Raw genomic sequence first — 20,474 nt, forward strand, 5'->3', positions numbered from 1 at the left:
ATTGTCAGATTGGCAGTGCTCTAGACCAATGGCATTGGAGAGGCACTGGGCGGGCCAATCATATTTTGGGGGGAGTGCCACCCCTTTAGAGTAGAAGCGAGCCACCGGCCGGCACGTGAACGTGAGAAGGGGAGCTCAAGGAAGCTGAGTTGGGAAAAGAACAGAAAAGAGAAAGAGCAACATCAACGACCCCAAACCCCGCCGAAGCGGCCAAGCCGTTGCCGATCCCGCTCTCGAGTCTCTGTACTTCCTGCCTGACTGCGATCGGGGTGGATGCCTGGTCAGGACGATAAGCGAGGCTTCCTGCACCGAGAGCTCAGGGCGGCAGGGCGGCGGGGCGACAGGGCAGCAGGGCGGGCCCTGGGTAGAGGCGCAGAGCCAAATCCCGTATAATCCAGCCCAGCGCTTCGGGGCAGCCGCCAGAATGTTCACTATTGTGCGCAGCTGAAAAAAATGCTGTCGGGGGGGAGCTGCTGAGGGGCGGTGGAGGCGGGAGGGAGCGAGCGAGCGCGTGTGTGCGTGCGTATGTGTGTGCGCGCGCGCGTGTGTGTGTGTGTGTGTGTGCGCGCGCGCGCGTGCTGGGGGTTAGGGTTAGCGGTGGAAGGAACGCAGGCCCTTTGTCGGGAAGGACTCCGGCAGAAAAGTGATTTTGCTACTAGTTGGACTCGCAGGCGAAGAGGCCTCCCGCGTCACGCCCGAATCCTCGCCCCCGCGGCTCGCGGCCGCCCGCCGCACATGTAGCCCGGAGAGGCCCACGGCGACGCCGCGCGTCCCGCGCCGGTGATGAGAGCAGACGTCAGACCGCCCCATGAATATTGATGCGGAGGAGAGCGTGCTTCATAGAAGAAGAGAAGGAAGCAAGATGGCTGCCCTGTAGGATTTGTTAAAGAGGAAACACAGACAGTTTGCTGTTATTCTGGAAGGAGGCATCAAGAGGTAAGAGCTTTCTCTTCGCGCCTGTTCCTGGTGGCAGACCTTATCCTTACTCTCTTGTTTGTTTCTTGTGTTTCAGGAAGGCAGCAAATGCTGTTTGTATGTGCCCACTAACAGCGAGAGCGTAATAAGGAGGGAGGAATTAGATAAAGCTTCGCCAACATGGCTGACGTTTTTCTTCTCTTTTTTTAGTCTGAAAATAAAACGAGTCTCGCGGCTCTTGGAACGCTTCGCGCCGCTCGTCCTTCGAGCGTTTTCAGCAGACGTTTCGGGGAAAGGTGACGCGTAGAGGACCGCAGAGCACTTTTCTTAAGGTGTTAGCGAATGCTGCTAACGCGGTGAGGGAGCACTTTACAGGCGGACACCTCGCCGGCGTTTCAAGGACCCGTCTGGATCGCGCGCTTCCGTTACGTGCTGGAATGTGTCACGGTTGTAGGACCTCGCAAGGTGTGTTTTTCTTTCTTTTTTTTTTTTAATTTTGGGGAAAAAAAAAAAATCGTAAGAAAGCCCACGTCTGTAACCTCCCGATTTTTTCAGCGAATACGCGCTCTGATGATTCGGTTTGTTTTCAGTGCGGTTGGGCAGATGATAGGATGCGGAGAAGTTGAGAACTCCCGAAGCTCATCCAGTCAGCCCCAGGGAGGCACGTTTGCTGTCCGAGGAGCTGCGTTGCATCGTGTGTGTGTGTGTGTGTGTGTGTGTGTGTGTGTGCGGAGTGCACAGAAACTCCACAACATCAAACCCCTTCCCAGTGCATTCACCGGTGGATTGACAAGTAGATACAAAGCAAGGACAGTCCAGAAAGGTGTCTGCATATGTGTGTGTCTGTGTGTGTGTGTGTCTAGGGGGTGGCAAGAATTGAAATGGTCGAGAAGCACAAGGTCAGAAGCTTAAACGGAGATGAAACTCAACCCGTGTGTTCCATGAACAGGATGAAATTGGAGCAGGTTTCTCAAACCACCCCAAAACTTGCTTTGTCTCCTTTCTCACATAGACATTTCTTCTGCATGGCGATCCTCTCCACATGGCTGGAGAGTATTTCTTAACAGCTTCTCAATGATTTACTGCTCCTTCTTAAAAAGAGGCATAGATGAAGGAAAATCACGGGACTGAGCCCCTGCGAACCACATGTGTAAAGTCCACATCCTTAATCTGCTGTGGTGATCATGGGTGCAACAAGTTCTTTGTCTCCACAATAATCATTTACTGTTGAGTCATAGCAGTAAAGAGGAAAACCAGAAAAATGATGAATGGCCTGCTTTAAGGAAAATAATGCTTACACAAAGCTATTACTCAGTTGCTTAGCCGCTACTTTTAAGGCAAAGAGACTGAAAAATAGAGACTGGACGTTTGAGTCGCACGTTTCGTTGTAGAACATGACCCTGCTGTCAGTGCAAGCGAATGGCATTTTTAAACGTGAACCGGTGCGGACCCTTGGAGCAGTCGATCGACCCGGGGTCCGATTTCCATAACAAAGCGGAAATGTTACAGACCTTCGGTGAGGGCCCACAAAGTGAAAGTGCTGCCAGTCACAGTGCACTTCAGAGACAATGGCGAGGAAAAACGCAAGATTAAAGGAGTCCGTAACGACGCACGGCCGATTCTTCTATACGGCCTGGAGCGATGTGCTTAGTAGTGGAGTTTTTAACACCTGGAAGGAGAAGACCTCTTCTGCTTTCAGCAAAACAGATGACAAATTAGCAGGACGAATGGACCGACATTTTTATGTGTCACCAAATTAGCTGACACTGACGTTAGGATTAGCGTTAGAATTAAGGGATGGAACATTGATGATAGGACACTTTGTGTATTTAGATTGTGTATTCAGGGCCCTGTTCACCTCCAGTGGCTTGGGGGAGGGGGTTGTGTGAAATGCAAAGTGAGGGATACAACAAGTGGTCTCTAATGGGGTGTTGTAAACAAACGTCTCAGGCAGGGAGGTAGTGAAAATGTAAATGTTGGAACAATGAAGTAGATTAGTCATTTATCTTCCCTGCATGTGGCAGGTAAGAACCTTGTCTAAAGCCAAAAGAACACCTTGTCCTGCAGGGATCGGTGCTGCTACGCTAAGTTTAAATTGCATTTCAGAAGTCCATCTTCAAAATCAGTGAAAAGAAACCTGTGTTTTACACACATTTTCGTTGACGAATCTATGTTTTTATATCCTACGCGTGACCACTGGCCGGACATCAACGCTGACTTTGGCCGATGTCAAACATTGCTTGTCAAGCATTGAGCTACAGCATCAGTGTGCTAAGAGCTTTTCATCTGCAGGTCTGCTGATAGTCATTTATTTAGCTAAGATGACCTATATGGACATAACTGACTGTAAAAAACAGCAATGTTCCCCCAAAAAACTGTTTTTGAAGATCAAAATAGGTTGCATTTAATGCACAGTGTTATTTTTCGCATTAATGTACCGATGAACAGTACCGAATTATCTCCCTGGAAAGAAAGAACATATTAAAGCAAATCTAGGTCACAAGGAAGTCTGACTGTATTATCAGTGTCAGAGAGTTATGTAAACATGTAGGAGTGGAATGCCTGCACTGTATGAAAGAGTTGAGCCACAGCCACTGGTGTTTCTGTCCTCCTGTTTACTATGTGAATGAGTTGGAGCTCGTTTTGGGTAGCAGATTCACTTTCTGTTTTTGCAAGCAACACCTCGCATTTTTTTTGCTGAGAGCGAATGTTGGACAGTTACTACGAGCTGGCAGGCAGTAGACGAGAAACAAGCTGAGAAGTGAGAAAGTTGCATAAAGAGGTGACATCTGCTATAGCTTGGCCTTCAGTGGGCAGAGAATTTCAGCGACAGCACGAAGACTCGCATGGAAAAGCGTATCAATGGACATGAACTGCTGAGATTTGCTCAGCCAGCACTTAGCTATCACTCTTTGGTACTTTAATGGGAAGTGTGTTGTTATTGTGCCTTTGGTTGCTTTCAGTTCGGCATAGTTCCATATGGTGTACACCTGCACCGCTTCTGTTGAGACTCCGCTACCTAAAAGTTTAGAAGAAGTACAGGGAAACCAGTCAGACCGGTTTCCTTGTGACAGTCATACTGCACCTTTTTTGGTACAGCTCTGGTGTTTGCCTGAAGTCATCTTTCATGCCATTCCCATTAAAAATCCAATACTGATGCTGGAAGGAATTTTCAGTTTCCACAGTGACCTGAAAAAAATGCCACCCTTCATAATGGCCTGATCTAATTTCTGATCCCAGAATCCCATTTCCAACCAGGGCTGAGCAGTGATGTAGTAGAACAAGTTTGGACGGTGATGTGACTGTCCAAACAATGGACACAGCATGGGGGAATGAAGACTCTTTGAAGTCCACCTGAATTGACTAGGAACCAAGTGGTTGACCTGGTAACTATATGGACTTGATCATTTTCCTCAAATGAGTAACAGTGAGTGACATAATCCTGACCTATTTCACTTTTCAGTCGAATTCCCAGCTGCCATTTGAATACTTCTCGTGTATTGATGAACAAGATCCCTGTAAAAGAAACTGAATTCTCCAGATTTATATAATTTTAAATGAGAAAATTTGGTCTTACGCTGTCTGTAAATAATTCTACTGTTTTGGTCTTTTTTAGCAAGGCTTGGTATAGATATGCACATATATTCTGAAAATGTCTGAACATACAGAATGGCTTTGAGGACAGAATGGTGCCCTGTTTCTGTGAATTGTGCCTTCGTGCTCTGCAGGATCCCTTGTGTTGCACAGGCGGCCCTGGTTACTCACAGGAGACATTACAAAATCGTTTTTTGTGCAGCCGCGTAGCGTCACACCTACTGACCTCCTATTCCCAGTTACACATTAATTACAGGGCAGGAGAGTCGGCGCGAAGCCGAGAGCACAAAATAAAGCTTGGAACATGCGCTGTTGCTCTCGGCTTGGATCCACGTGTGGATCGCTCAACTCGCCAGCCTCCCGCTTTTAATGAAGACCCAGACAATGAGGCACGGTGGCATGCACGAGTGTATCGATGTCAGGTTCAGCCTTGGTGGCGGGCGGAGCCATCCTCCACGCGGTTGCCGTGCACGTGGCCGCTCTGTTTACAAACAGTGCCCCGCTATTCCACTAGGCCGTTACGTAACCGGCTCCTGAGAAAAGAGCGCCGTGCCTCGATAGCGCTTGGCGGGATATTCGAGCATCGCTTTGGGCAATGGTACCGAGGTGGGGACGGGGGTGGGTGTGTTTGTTTTGGGTGCACAAGATTCTTCCTTCGGTGCCTAGTACGGCGGTTCCAAGTCAGAAAATTACGGGCATGTGTTATTTTTCCTAATGGCTGAGTGCCGACAGGGTCGTGGGTTCAGAACCCTGACAGCACTGCAGTAGCAGAGCCATGCAATTACTCCCTCCCAGGGGGTGTGGTTCCATGTTTAGTAATATATTTACTACAGACCTTTACTGTACAACACACAAAACATGTCTATCTTCCCCACAACTCTCAGTTATGATTTACGGAGACCCAACGCAATATAAGCAATGGGCAACACTTATATTTCACTTTTGTCATTACATGAGGAATAAACCTTGAGTTTGAGGTATTTTATGCGATGGACTTCCATTAAAAATGCATAATAAAATAAAAAGTAACAGTCAAATCTTTAAAGCTATGCTCTCTTCCCACACAAACGATTTCTTCTTCCGAGATTCAGTTTTTACGTATTTTCTCGAGACCTTTGTTGAGGGTGAGTTTCTCTGAAGACACGAAAAGTTGTTGGTACTTGTGGTTTCCAGAATCTGCGGTGCTTCCTGCTACCAGCTGTGTGAACTCAAACGAGAGGTGTGAAAGTCGAGGAAGAAATGTACACAAGCGCATGTAAAACACGGTTTCGAATGGCTTTAAGACACCAACAAATAAGCCCGACTTTCATTGCTACAGAATAAATTTGCAAGCTTTTAAATTAGAAGTCTCAGAGCAGACTGGCCTATGTTGGATTTCAGTAATTTTTATGAAAATGCATCATTTCATGCACGGTATGTTTTTTTATTACTTTACCAACTCTGTGTTGCAGCTCTGAGTGAGTCATTCTGACCTTAATTCTGGGCACACAGGTGATGGTTTGCTTTGACTTCATGAATGCATTTCTAGAGACCACTGGCGAGGTAGCCTTTGGATGTGTTTCTGTAGAAGGAGGAGATCTTCATTGCTGCCTGCAGGCTGGATGGTGGGTTTTAAAGCCTTCGTTGATGTGTTGGCGGTTAAGGGTTTGATTACAAAAACACAGTTTCACAAGCCATCTCAAGCAGGACTGTGACATCACACTTCTTGGTGCTGGTCCGAACACTAAGGGCCAAGTTCGAGACTCTGGTCACGTTGGTCATGGGGATTTATATTCCAAAAGTGGTCTGACTTCATTAAGATGGCTGGTCAGCAATGGTCCTGAAACTGACACTGGTCACATTGTCACGGACCAAACCTCCTTTCATTGTTCTGTACGAATCCATTACAGTCATCAAGAACGGTTAAAAAAAAAACCTTCCTCTATTGAATGCACTGAATTTCCTATGTATGGTAAACCATCACTTATCATTCTCCTGATGTTGGATCCACAATCCACAGGTTTTATCAGTGATTCAAAGAGCACCTTGCAACAAACACCGACCATATGCAAAAATGGTTAAATGCTCACATTATGTTCTAGATATTTTGGGACAGGCTGTTCGGTGGTGACTTAAAAGTACTGGGGCTGGTAGGTGTTTGGTTAAGGAAAGCAGCAAATGCGTGCAGAAGCCTGAAGTCTGCAAAGTGTGACAACAAGAGCAGTTTTAGCTTTGTGAGCCTCCTCACACAGCTCTTCTGTGTAACAGTGACACAAACAGAAGTAAATCACAGGGTTTGCAGTGCTTCTCCTCCATTCTTCTCCTTGTTGAAATGACTTCTGTGGTCTATCGTTAAGGAGGCTTTTCTGAAGCACAGGTTCTGAGCCCCATTGTCCTTTCAGGGAGTATGACGAAAGACAGCTGTCCTTCGGGAGCGCAGGCCTCCTAAGGGCTTTGAATGACATCATGAACCGCTCCAGGAGCTTTTGGCCCAGAGTCCAGCTATTGGGTTTCTTCTCTGGAATGCCTCACAGCCCAGCTGGGATCATTTCTGCTACACACGAGCGGGAGCTGGGCTTCTGGGAAGTTCATCGGCTAGGTGGGGGAGGTGCCTTTTCTACAGTTAAACCTATTCACATTGCTGAATTTGCTGAAGTTTGACTTTAAGCCTGGGCTGTGGGTTCCGCATGTCAAGCTTGGTGCAATAGTGGTGTTGTAAGAGTTTCTCCTCACATGGGGTGCTCTACAGAGTTGCACAAATTCATTCTGCATAACATGGTCATAACTTTAATCACTATTCCATTGCGCTGGCATTTCAGCCACCCTGTACACGAAGCAGTTGGTTGTTGACCATCTCTCCGTTCCTCTAAGAGTGGCCTTCAATTGGCCTTCTCTTCATGGAGAAGACGCTGTTCAGTTTACTGCTTGTTCCATTTTGTCCACCCAGGGAAGCAGTCACAATGCACACGACATGGGGGAGTGCAGGCCTTAGCAACAGTCATCGAGGGCATGTTGCTGAGAAACCACTGGGGAAGAGTCACAGTATATGAATATTCTGTTTGTGGTGAAGGGCAGCATGCTCTGGTTTTGGTGGAGATCAGTCTGCCTGCTGGAAAACGATTTTCACTTTAATAGGTCTGGTAGAGTTTAAACACCCGTGCCATTTCCTTGCTTACAAATACAGTCCTTCTAAATACGGCTGATTTGGGTTTACTGCAGGTCAACAGAATCTTTTTAAAGTCCACTTTATAGAGACCAGTTTACACTTCTCCTTTTTTGGAGTTTACGACATCCATACATGCCCCTGTTTTGAGTTCCTTCAAGCAGCTTTTTCATTTGTCCATGTTTATGTTCCACTTCCTTTTCATGTTTAATTGAATGCTGGTTTGGATTTTGAGGATGCAAACAGAAACTCAGAATTTACAAACCGGTGGCGGAGCTTGTCTCCACGGTCAAGAGATGGAATGGGCACCATTTCAAACATTTTGGGTTAAGACGCACGGTGCTCCATATTCTGATCTACCTCGCACGACAGCGGCTTTGTCAGCGAGAGCAAGATGTCAGACTCAACATCCCCCCATCCCCCCCCGACCCAGAGGAGGCAGTACACATTAAATACAACCTTTAAAACAGGACAGAATATTCTGGAATGGAATGTATGTTTTTAACAGGCATCTGACCATGAATAACATGTTGAAAGCTGGAAAAATGGAATTCACCCACAAGCGAGAAGACGTTGAGCTCGTAATCACAGTCGTCATTTTGAGGTTCTTGGGTACCATTTTTATCCCAAACAATCAATGTTTGACGCTCATGTGAAATTGCCAAACCAGCCATTCTATTCTCCCTCCCTTCCACCCTCCGCTCAAAGTTAATGGTTAGAACAGATGGCTTCTGAGCACTAATAAGGTGGTCACCATGGATACCATGCACAATTCACTTTGCCCGGCACACAGTTCATCAAGTCAGTCAGATATATTGACTCGGAGAAAAACAAAGGGACAGCGAGAGGCACGGTGAAAAGTACACTGTGGGTGGAGGATGGGTCTGGTGGGACTGCTAGACATGTGCTGGGAGACCACTGTTTTAATTAGAGCCTCAGTGCGACCCGGGCTGGGGTACTGAAGCACCGTTTGCCCGCTTGTCTATGCCAGCTGTCGAGGCTTCCTTTCCAAGCGTGTTTCCTTCTTCCACTGGACCTCGAGGTAGCCCGCTATCTTTCAGCAGCACGTCCATGGTTACGCAGACATCTGGCTTGAGTAATGATCAACCGTTGAGTTTCACCAATGACCCTTGAAGACCGCAGGATGAACTCTCTGAACTCACAAAGCCATACGACAAGGGTCAACACGAAGAGGTAGTGCCACCATCCGAGGGAAAAGGCAACGATGAATCTTGGATGTCCCAGAAACTGTCTCAATCTGCCTGTAGTGTGGGAACTTGGCTGTATACAAATAAATAAATAAATGCAATAATAAAAACTTGAAATATTTTAGTATTAACTGCACAAACGAGCAAGGAAGTGTCCTTATATCAGCAGATGAACAGGTTTTGATATAACCTTAGTTATACGAAACGTTATAGCTGTAGTTTCCTAAACAAACCCGTGTTTAATCCCACCTTCCAGTTCCCACGAAAACATCTAGAGTTCTTCAAATGTGCTGGAGTGCGAAGACGCGGCAACAGCTACCTTGGCAACAAGACGAAGGCGAAGTCTTGGTATTCACAAGGCACCCTGTAAAACTGGAGAGGATGACGGTTGTGCTTCGTTGCTCGAGTCCCATCGCCTTCCCGCCTAGCAGGTTGTGTGAGATCACATCCAGGAAATGGATGGTCCAACTCCAAACAAAGGAAAGCGCCGCAGTTATCGTCTGATCAGCGCCTGTTTACAGAAAAAGGGCTGCCCTTCGCGTTTACTCTTCACCGCACGTTTCGCTGAAAACTCTTCCTCATCCTTTGTAAACGCTGACACACCTAAAGTGCCTTCTCATATTTAATGTGCTAGAGACATCGGGGGTAAAGTTTGGGACCAAACACTTTTATCTGGACATGTTTCATACAGCCAGGGGTGTAAATCAGTGCTGATGCACATTAAAGTGGAAATTGCATTTTATTATTGCGATGAGAAGGTTTGCTGGAAGCAGAGGTTCATGGAGAGCTTCTTCAGCCTTGCTCTACGTTGCGGGACGTGCAGGCAGAGCTCTGTGGGGCAATAAGACATCTGTGTCCCATTAGATATAACGAACAGTGTAGATTGTATTAGCCCCCTCTTTCAGGAGGGGTTCTCTGAGGATAAAATTACAAACAGCAGTACGAAGGGCCTCCGCCTGGCCAGGAACACACCCGAAGCGTGTTCGGTTGCTGTGGAGGTAGCGGATGGTCTTGCGCGGCGATCGACTCGCATGCGCGCAAGAATGTGACGCGCCAAAGCTGTTACACTGCTTTTCCGCGCGATCGTGTTCCAGAGTCCTTGGCACACTTCTTAAGAAAGGTCAAGCTGCGTGACCCGCGTCGTGGATGCGGTGCCATCCCGAAAAGCTCTTCACTAAGGCAGCAAAGGGAAATAAGCACAGACCGAAACTATAATTAAGGCTCCCGGTGAGGATTCCACCTCCAACTCGTTGAGCCAACCACACGTGTAAGGCGTAAGGGAAAGACGGAAAGAGGGAAGCACTCTTGTGAGCGCGGCGCCTCGGGCGCTCCTGTGACCGGTCACGTGACTGAACCTTTGTGACACTCACGCAATCTGGTGAATGAGTGTCGCTGTGAGAAGCAACAGGAAACGGCATTTCGTAATACACCTTCTTTCTCCGGAAAGCAAGAGAGCCTGGGGAAGAGCCACGGATGAGCTGTTTCTAGCAACTACCTTGTAAGTACAAGAGTGTGTGAATATCAGGTATCCAGATGAAGAAACGCTGAAGGGAAATGATGGTGAAATGGAGCGAAAGAGAATTATTTGCACTGCAGTTAAGTTTTACCGGGGGAATCGGTTCAATCACAATTTTTCTGCGGTTTATTTTGTGTCTGTCTGTGTGTGGTTAATCTTAACACTTCTCAGTGTGATGCTTTATTTTAGTTTATATTTAAATAAAAAAATGTGAAAATGGTGCAATTTAGAGCTAAAAACTATCAGAGGGAGTGGCACCGGTCCGCAGACCATTTAGAGCATCCTTTGTGAACAAGGCCATCATTACAGAAAGACATGTGGGTTGGATCTCCTCGAATATCCTGCCTTTAAATACAGTTGTGTGAATTGTTCTGTTCCACAAGAAAAACGTGTGCTCTGCTTGTTTTAAGTGCAAAAAAAAAAATAAAAAATACAAAGCAGATTTTTTTTTTGGTCTCCCCAAAACAGGAAGAAGAGATTTTTAATGCACTAGTAGAATTGCACTTTTACTCAGACGCGAGGCTGAGTTGTCAAGCAGTCAGAAATAAATAGGTTTGAAATTCATCGTCTTCCATGGTGCTTTATATTCACAAATTAAAAGTAGTGTGTGTTTGTTAATATATTACATTATATACTAAATAAGATATTCAATTGTATTTTCTATGAGATGTACGCCGCTGGAGAAAAGTATCCGTTAAATAAACACATGTAAATGTAAATATATTAACTTGTGAGAAATTGTGCGTTTTTGAACCTTGCGTTAGTAGAAAGTATACAGCAGCCATGTGTAGAGCCTGCATCTTCGTAATAATTCCAATAACAATCCTCCAGCAAAGAAGTGTGAATCATCTGTCATTTACTTGAGTTGTGGTTTCATGAGATCTGCATCTCAAAGGAAGATGAAGTATCGAGAAGGTTTGCGATGAAGATGAACAGCGCTGCTTCTCGACTCCACAGCCTCTGCCGTTCCCGGGGTGGGATGAGACAGACACCAATTAGCCGTTATTATGCAAAGCAGTGAGACTTTCTCCAGCTTCCGGAAAGTACGTAAATGCCGGAACATCTAGGGCTCTGTCACAACTATGTGGTGACAATGGGCACAATATGTGGCCTGCATAATATCGGCGGGAGACCGGATCGAAAGCCCAGCACCCACCGGTGTAAAATGCAGACAGCAGGAGAAAACACCTTCTCGTTGTTACTCTGTGCAGCTGTGTTCAATAAATCTCCCGTGAGCGAGAGAGAAGTTACCAGTCAAGCAAAATACTCCTGCTCTTTTAAAGGACACTACGCGGTGGAAGTTAACCACTGTGCCAGCCAAGTAATTAAAGTCAGCCCTACTGTAATAGTCATGCAAATTAATATCTTACGTGCAGTAAATATACTCTCTCTTTCATACATTATATTTTCCCAGCAGGTTTTAATTTTTATCACCTGAATTATGAACACACATTGAATCATTCCCATTGTTTAATTAAATTTAAATTGACAAGGAAGTTATGTTAGTACAGTGGGCCACTATACCAGACAACTATTTCACAAGAGAAAACCAAGTCTTCCATATGTAGGATACAGACGGCAGTACATTGGAGGTCCATACATGTGAGTATTGAGTCTTATTATTAAATATAGTTTGGCTGATGCCTGCGATACTCTAGGCGTGTGATCCATACACGTGCGTATTCAGTCTCATTTTTAAATACTGTTTAGCTAATGCCTTTTTCCATGGAAACTTAGGTTTGTATGGGTACAGTGACTGAAACATTTAGGGCTAAATAACTTGATCAAGGGCCGGTGCCCGCTGTGTGGCAGGTCTGGGGTTCGAGCCCTGCTTGCGGTGCCTTGCGACAGTCTGGTGTCCCCGTCCTGGGTGAGTCCCCTCCAGCCTTGCACCCTGTGTTGCCGGGTTAGGCTCCGGCTCACCGTGACTCCGCTTGGAACAACCGGTTTTCAACGTTCATTGGTTGGTTGATTGGTTGGTTACCTTGGTCGAGGATGTTACAGCAGGTGCAGGAATTTGGACCCAGGACCACTACATTGGAAGGTTATGGCACTGCCTGCGTCCTACCTGCTACCACTGCTTTTCTTAAGATCTGTTAAGCACCACATCAGCTGGCTCAGGTCTTCCGCACACCTTGTGTGTAAATTTCGAGGTTAGCGAGCACCACACCTGTAACACGTGTCTACATGTCTCCGAGGGCGAGGGGAGTGTCTTAGAAAGTGTCATTTTACTTCTGAACAGTCAGCACTAAAGAGAGGAAGTAGAGTAAGAATTTGCAGATTGTTGCCTGATGCACAAATGAAGAGGGAGAAGAAAGATTTCCCGAGGTTACACAAGCAGTGTTGTGCGAAATTATTGTTTTTTGGTAATTCACTCTAAGCCCTTTTCATCCTTTGATCTCTGATTTCCCGAACTTCATCTGAAAAGTGCTACACTAAAACAAAGTTTAAGGCTGAAAATATCCGGCAGACTAAAACAATCCGTCCTTGTTTCCACAGCCAGCTCTCTCCACGTGAAGACCTTTATATCATGTTCTCACCTCTCAAGACAACCGGTGTAAACATGAGTTACTGATTAATACGCTTTTTAAAATACAACAAACAAGAATAGAGTGCTCTCTCCACATGGGTAGAGGGTAGACCTGGCAGCAAGTAGAATCTCCTTCCTACCGTGTAAGAGAGAGGCTTTGCATTTTTCATGTAGACAGAGGTTTGCCTAGAGGGACAGTGTTGGCCAAAGCACGTATTTTAGAAAGCTGAGAAACTGGCTTTGAGACATATGTATCTCCACGCTGCAAATGCAGCAGAGTGCACATTCACTCTGAGTTTAACTCGGAACAACATAGCACTCATGTTACCAGTCTCTCTGTAGTGGGATACCAACGCTGCCACCATTAAGCTGCTTTTCTATGAGTGTCATATGGTGGGAAGAGCACAACAGCCCAAGAAACAGTCATTGACACAGAGGCTCAGAAATCTCGCCCTTCCATCTTGTTGGTTTTGAGCTCAGGTTCAAGAAATTTGTAATGACAAAGCATGTATTTAGTGTCAGTACTGAAAAGTTAGCTTTTTTGTCATTTTTTACTTTTTCCACTGTTGCACAGCAAATCGCTGTTCAGTGAGGCTTTTCTAATGTTGACAAAATGGAAAGCAGAATCAGTTTGTGTGCATGAAATTCAAGGCCCTAAATAACTATTTTAATAAGTGAACTGTTTTAAACATTCTAAGAATAATTGATTTTCCATGCACAATGTCATGCTATAACAAAACTTGCTTGGAGATGCTTGCATGAACAGAGAATCCTTTGTCAGGATGTGACAGGGGGACTTCATGTCCAACCCTACCTTGTGATACACCCTTTATGTCGTGATGTAGACAGGGTCACAAACCACAGACATCAGATCCTGCGTGACCCTATCTCACACATATGCAGAACGCATTGATAAGGAGAAACCCGACAAAAGCAACCTCTGAGTGCAAAAGTTATGCAAATGCTGTAAGCATGGAGGTGAAGCACATACGGCTCCAGAGTACGTATATCACCCAGGCTGCCATAAAATCTTTTTAATTTAAGACAGGAACACATTAATAGGCCATTGGGTACTGAAGAGAAAGCAAACACTCGAGATAAGGGCTCACTCCAGGCTGCCGACTGCCTGATTTATGAATCTTCTAACATGTCCTAAATCACTGTGCTGTTGGGCTTGTTGGCACTGCGGATAAGTGAACGGCAGCTTTCATTCCCACCTCTGCTTTGCTACATCTGATCAGGTCAACTTTACCACTCTTTGAAAAGAAAGAATCGATTAGTAATACCAATAAGCAAGTGTTAATTATTCGAGTATTAATAATATCGAAAATATTGAGTATTTTTTCCATGATAATGACACTTGGGGCTTTTGCATAGGATTTGGGAAGCACGGATTTTATTTTCACATGTAGAACAAAATAATAACTTGCATAACTAGGTGCAATTCATTCTCAACAAAGGCTGGAGAATGGGTTGCGGAGTGCCATGTGGAGAGGCACAGTTGCTGCTGTGTGTGATGGTAAAGACAGCTGACTTCACTGTCTTGTATGTCTGAGGCACTCGTGTGCAGCATCCAGCAGCCGCCTCCGTCAGCAGCAGTGACGCTGGGTTTGACCGGGCTCTCCGCTTGACCTCGTTCACCCGGGTGCTCATCCTGTCTCTGCTCGTATTTATGGATAAACACCCAGCGATTATGCATTACTCACCTGCTGTCCCATGACCACCTGGCAGAACTACGCACAGTAGTGTCTTGAAAGGTGCTGCTAACACTGCGGCTCACCAGAGCAAGACCCGGTACCCGTTTACTCCACAAACGCACAGCTGTGAACACATTTTTACCTGTGTTATCTGTTTTGGGTTATGTGACTCCAAAATTAATCGGGTGCAAAAGCAATTGAGGTTTCAAATTGTTTTCAGCACCTCTGAGGATTCCACCGAGTAGCAGGCAGACAAGGTGGAAGTCACCGGTGCTTGGGCAAATTTGAAGATGAAGCCTGTCCGCACTCCCTGACCACTTCCCTCCCCTCCCTGGAGGCCCCACGATGCTATAAATACACATAACTGCTGACGGGTCTAAGTCCGTCACGTCGCCTTATGAGCTCAAGGGTGGCGGGAAGCATGCAACCCACACCTGTAGGAACTAAGGTGGTTGAAAGAGGTGACAGAGCAGGCAGTAGGATCCTAAGACCAAGGAGGAGCCTTGACAACGCGTGCACACAAACACACTCGAGAAGACATGACAGCACACTCACACACTCGCACATACGCACGGAGCACGGCCGGCGACCGTCTCCAAACGTGCTTTTCTCCCGAACGTGAAAGTGTGAAAAACAGAGGTGATGTGATCGCAGCCCATTGCAGCGCTTGCATGCAGGGGCCTGCCAGCGCGGCGGCCGGGGTTAGCGTGGGCATTTTGTGTGTGAGCCACTCAGCTGGGATCACTGGCTTTGCCGTCTCCTGTTCTCGGGCAGTTTTTTTTCTTTCTTTTTTTTTGCTGTGGGTGTATCCCGCTGTGACAAGCCGCAGGCCCCCCCACCTCTCTGCGCTCGGAGATCGCTAAACTCCGGAGCAGATTCTTCATGGTCCGTATGCTTTTTGTTAATGGCTGGGTTGGGGGGGGTCCGGCAAGAGAGGAGGTGTGAAAACACTTTCACACCACACTAACAGCCTCCAAATATGTCACTGCGCTTCATCTGTCACACATTTCGCTGCTGATTTCTAGAGTCACGCACATTTATTCTGGCTGCAGGGTCACACGGCAACTATTGCCGTCCTATTAGTAATGCTACTATTAAAAAACGCTATCATTAAATATATGTAATGTATATGCAAAATATGTTAAATATATGCAAAATAATATGCTATCATTAAAAAAAGAAAATTACTAGGAAGGTGATCAGGAATCGTCAATATTCAGATAAAGTTTGGTGCAGCTGCTTGTGTGATGAATGTTGCTTCATGTGGTGGAAAGAAAGGAACTACATTTATTTAAGAATCACATGTCTGTATCTAAGTGTCTCTTTCTCCTAAGGTGGGACAGCTGGTAGTGTAATGGTTGGTGCTACTATCTTTGGACCCAAAGGTTGGAGGTTCAAGCCTCACCTCTAGCTGTAGTATCCTTGAGTAAGGTACTTACCCTAAATTGCTCTGGTAAAATTACTGAGGTGTGTAAATAGGTGCCTAATTCTTACCTTAACATTGTAAATTGCCTTGGTGAGAAGCATCAGCTAAGCATTGATGTAATGAATGTGTTGTATTTTCTATGAGATGTACATCACTTTGGAAAAAAAAAGCATCTGCTAAATGAATAAATGTAAATGTAACAATTTGAATGCAGTACTAATTAATTCATCGGATTGTCATTAAAATGGTTTTTATATTATTGTTTGAAATTTCTTTCCAGATTATGCAAAATTAAATTGTTGACATGTCAAATCAAAGGAATAACAAAAATGTGATACTGGTTAGGACCGCTGTCTTTGGACCCGAGGACCTAGATTGAAATCCGCACTCCCGCAGTAGCCCCCTTGATCAAGGTATTTACCTTAAATTTAATTTAAATTTAATAAAATTTACTCGAAATCACTGCAAGCTGCTGTGGAGAAGAACATCAGCTAAATGAATAAATGTAATCGTGTAGAAATGGCGACTAACGCACCTCTTTACCATCCATTTACACAAAACCAAGCGAGGGCTGTAACCCTTTGCCTTTGAGTCGTATGACGTGCTTGTACGTAATTGCATTTTTCCTGGTAGTATATTGATCATGTCTCTACAACGTTGTGACCCACTTTTTTTCTGTTGCTAATTAAAAAAAGACAGAAGCAGCAAACGTATTAAAGACCTTCAACCTGGATGCGCATGTTGAGCCAAGGTGGAGCGCAGAGGGTGTGTATTGTACCCGGGACACTCTCAAATAAAAAGGCTCGGGCTGCTCTGTCGCCGCTGCTGAATGATGACCTCCACGCTGTCATTGCACTCCGATTAGCGCAGCCCCCCACCCCCACCCGGCACTGACAGCGGGCAGCTGGAGGCCACCCACCAGCTGCTATTCTGGCTGCGCTTGTTAGTGGCAGATTTAACACCCCAAACCCAAGCGGGTGCGTTGTAAACAACTGCTAGGGTGACGCTCTGCCACGCCCCCATCGGTCAGAGAAACAGGGGCGAGGTGTCCATTTGGACATCGGGGGGTGTATACAGCATCTTCCCTCTGCTTCCTCTGACCACCTTCTGAATAAATTGCAGTTTTTACACACTGATACATACATGGCACTCAGAGTATATGGGTTGTACGGCACAGATATGAGGGACACAGTGGCACAGCGAGTAGCTGTCTCATAGTGCCTGCGTGGTGCGAGAGGATGTGGGTTTCATCCCTGCTCAGTCTGTATGGAGTTTCCATGTTCTCCCTGTGTCTTTGTGGGTTTCCTTTGGGTGCTCTGGTTTCTTCCCACAGTCCAAAGATACGCTGTTTGGGTTCACCCATGGTGCGTGAGTGTGTGTGTTCCACTGATGTATGGATGAGCGACCCAGTGTAAGTAGTGTATCTAGCAGGGTAAGTCACCGTGGTGAATAAGGTGTGTGGGCTGATAAACACTGCACAGAGTTTGTTGGAAGTCACTTTGGAGAAAAGTGTCTGATAAGTAAATACATATAAGTTAAATGGACAAAATTACACATGAATTCTTGGCGCTAAATCGACTTCCAAGTTTGACATGCCGTACAAATCCGACAGTCGTGCTTTCAGCGCTCTAGCCAGTATAAGACTTGACCATATTGCCATTGAAGCAGCTCCTTTGTCGCTTCTGCATATCAGCAAGTGTTTTTTTTTCCTGAACCTGCTCTGATAACAACAGCATTACAATAAGATATGGTTGAACCAGATTTCTCAGAACTTTGCTTTGCATCGCAGCAGCTCTGTGCATCGAAGACAGTGACATATTGCACATCAAGGACAGAAACACAAAGATCGGAAAGCGAACAACAGACTTCAAACGGATGCGGATCCTCGTACCAAGAAGACCACATCCCACGTATCACACGGGCCAGAATGTTGCTCGCTCTCGATGCGCTGAAACCATGACGCTCGTTGGCCCATCACGTCCACGGCACTCTAGTCGCACTTCTGAGTGGCCCGCTGTCCTGGTCAGAAGCATTATTGATTGAGGATTAAAACAATTCTTACGCCTGTTGAGTCTCGACAGGTCTAACCAGGTGTTCACCATACAGCACATGAAGGATCAGAAGAGATGCCACGTAGATCTGGTTTCCATTCCGGTTCGTCTTCTTGGTCTCCTGACGGTGGGTTGTTCAAGTCTTTTCCAGAGTCAGCTCCAGCTGCGGATACGAGATACACTTCGATGGTTTGGCAAAACCCTTTGATAATCAAACAATCTCCCCAACGTGATAATTCCAACCAAACAAGAATCGCCACGTGTCCAGGCTGGTCCGTGGATGACAGCTCCAGCCCAACGGGTTTTGCCGCAGCCGCGAGCTCTTCACCGCAGCCCAACATTATATTTCCATGGGTGGACCACAAGATTTCATTTTTTAATTTCACCATTTCACCCTTTTGAAGAGTTGCGCAAGGAAACGGGCTGATGAATACCGATAAATACATAAATTCCGCCTTGAAGTTTGTTTTGTTTCGAGAGCGTGACGTGCGTGCTTTGCGCACGTTTGATGTTAGGAGAAATTATTCTGCGGACAGATCCTCGCAGATAAACACCGGTATTAATCAGGCTCCGAGTCACTCCTTTTCATTAAGTCAGGGCTGGAAAGGACACAGCGCTTCGGCGCCTGGTGCAGGAGCTCTTTAATCTACGTTGGCTTCCACCGCCAGCAGCCGTCACTGCCAACCTGGTGGCGAGACAAAATGTCATTTACTACACTTTGTATCCAAGTGGTATTTGTACCAAACAGCAACAACAAAATCTTTTTTACCGCTCCCTTTTTACAGCTAAGTAGTCATAAGCTATACGCCATACACATTGGGCTACAATATCCATTTTTTTAGGTAAGGAACACATGTAGCCTCTAAAGAGATCCTACTATTATTAACCATTACTTTGTTGGTGCCTTTAACTAAGGTAACTTACTGTGTTTGTTTTGTGCACTAAGCTACTGACATCTATTTACCCATTTATGCAGCAGACGAATTTTTACTCTATGAGTTCCGATAAGGGTGGCGCGGTGGTGCAGTGGGTTTGATGGGGTCCTGCTTTCTGATGGGTCTGGGGTTCAAATCCTGATTGGGGTGCCTTGCGATGGACTGGCGTCCCATCCTGGGTGTGTCCCCTCTCCCTTCAGCCTTGTGTGCTGTGTTGCCGGGTTAGGCTCTGGCTCCCCACGACCCTCTATGGGATAAGCAGTTTCAGATGGTGTGTGTGTGTGTGTGTGTGTGTGTGTGTTCTGATAAGTACCTTGGTTGATGGTACTGCAGCAGGAGTTGGGATTCAAATCCAGGTCCTTATATTGCAGGGTGACCGCTCTAACCACCATGGTACACACTACCTTTTTGGAATGGCGTCGCCACGGCGATGAGTTGTGCTCCAGAATTAGAGGTCGAAGATTTGAATCCCACCTCCTGGTGTAGGACCCCTAATCATGGTATTTAGTCTAAACTGCTCTGGTAAAATCACATCTGTACAAATAGGTAAATCACTGTAAGTAAGTCCCTTTGGAGGAGAGCGTCATCTAAGTGAATAAATGGGAGGGTTAATTTCTGAATTCCATTAATGAGGTTTCTGCAACGAAATCTGCTGCCGGGTCCGGAAAAGGCTGAGGGAGAGTCGTGTTTCTGCAGGTGCTCCTGCGGAGAGGCTCCACGAGACCCCAGCTCTTCCCCTGTCCCCAACGGCCTATAAATCCGTGCCGGATGACAGCACTCCTGCAGCCTAACTGCCCTGCCGAACATCATGAGCGCCTCTGTGCGCCTCGGCGCGTCCTTTCCCCGTTCCTCCCCGCATATCCTTCAGCGCATCTGCAGGGAAGGAGCTCGTAATTGTGATGGATTAGGCTGCGGCGTCCCGCCTGCCCGGCGGGGATTGTCTCGCAGATGCTGCGGATGTGACACGCATTAACGGCTGCGTGCGTGGCTGGGCCCGCGGCGCGGCCTGAAATCGATGGCAGCGGTAAAATCTGTATTTTGTGCCGGGAGGAACGCTCCCCCACCCGCACGTTAGAAATACGGCTGCTGCGGTGCCATATTGGCGAGGGGTCGGCAGGTTTAGGCTCATTACAATGCATCGATTCACTGTGCGCTCGGCCCATGAAATATGCAAAGGTCCGAGTAACATCCCTCCGGTCCTGTTACGCACCCGTCGCCAAAGAAAAAGCCACAGGTCTCCCCCCAACACATGTTACATGTAAGGTACCAGCAATATGTACACACAGGTTAAAAGTTTGAGTACGCTGGGAGAACCTGGCCAACGCCTGTGTGTGACGAACTGGACGGAAGACAAAGTCTCCTACTTTGTGCAGAAGAGCCGGGGAGACGTGGCGCCTCTTTTCCTCATCGGTGGAAACGTAGAAGAATGGAATCTTTGTGATAAAATCAAATCCTTGTGA

General features: G+C 46.4%; 1 protein-coding gene across 1 annotated transcript in view; it reads left to right on the forward strand.

Moving 5' to 3' along the window:
* Positions 1-535: 535 nt before the first annotated feature.
* tet2 (tet methylcytosine dioxygenase 2) overlaps positions 536-20,474 on the forward strand; it is a 36,809-nt gene continuing 16,870 nt past the window's right edge. The window contains exon 1 of the mRNA XM_018735890.2: positions 536-936. The gene's annotated coding sequence lies outside the window, so the exon portion shown is untranslated. The remainder of the gene's footprint in view (positions 937-20,474) is intronic.

The sequence above is a fragment of the Scleropages formosus genome, chromosome 16, assembly GCF_900964775.1.
Source record: "Scleropages formosus chromosome 16, fSclFor1.1, whole genome shotgun sequence".
NCBI lineage: Eukaryota > Metazoa > Chordata > Actinopteri > Osteoglossiformes > Osteoglossidae > Scleropages > Scleropages formosus.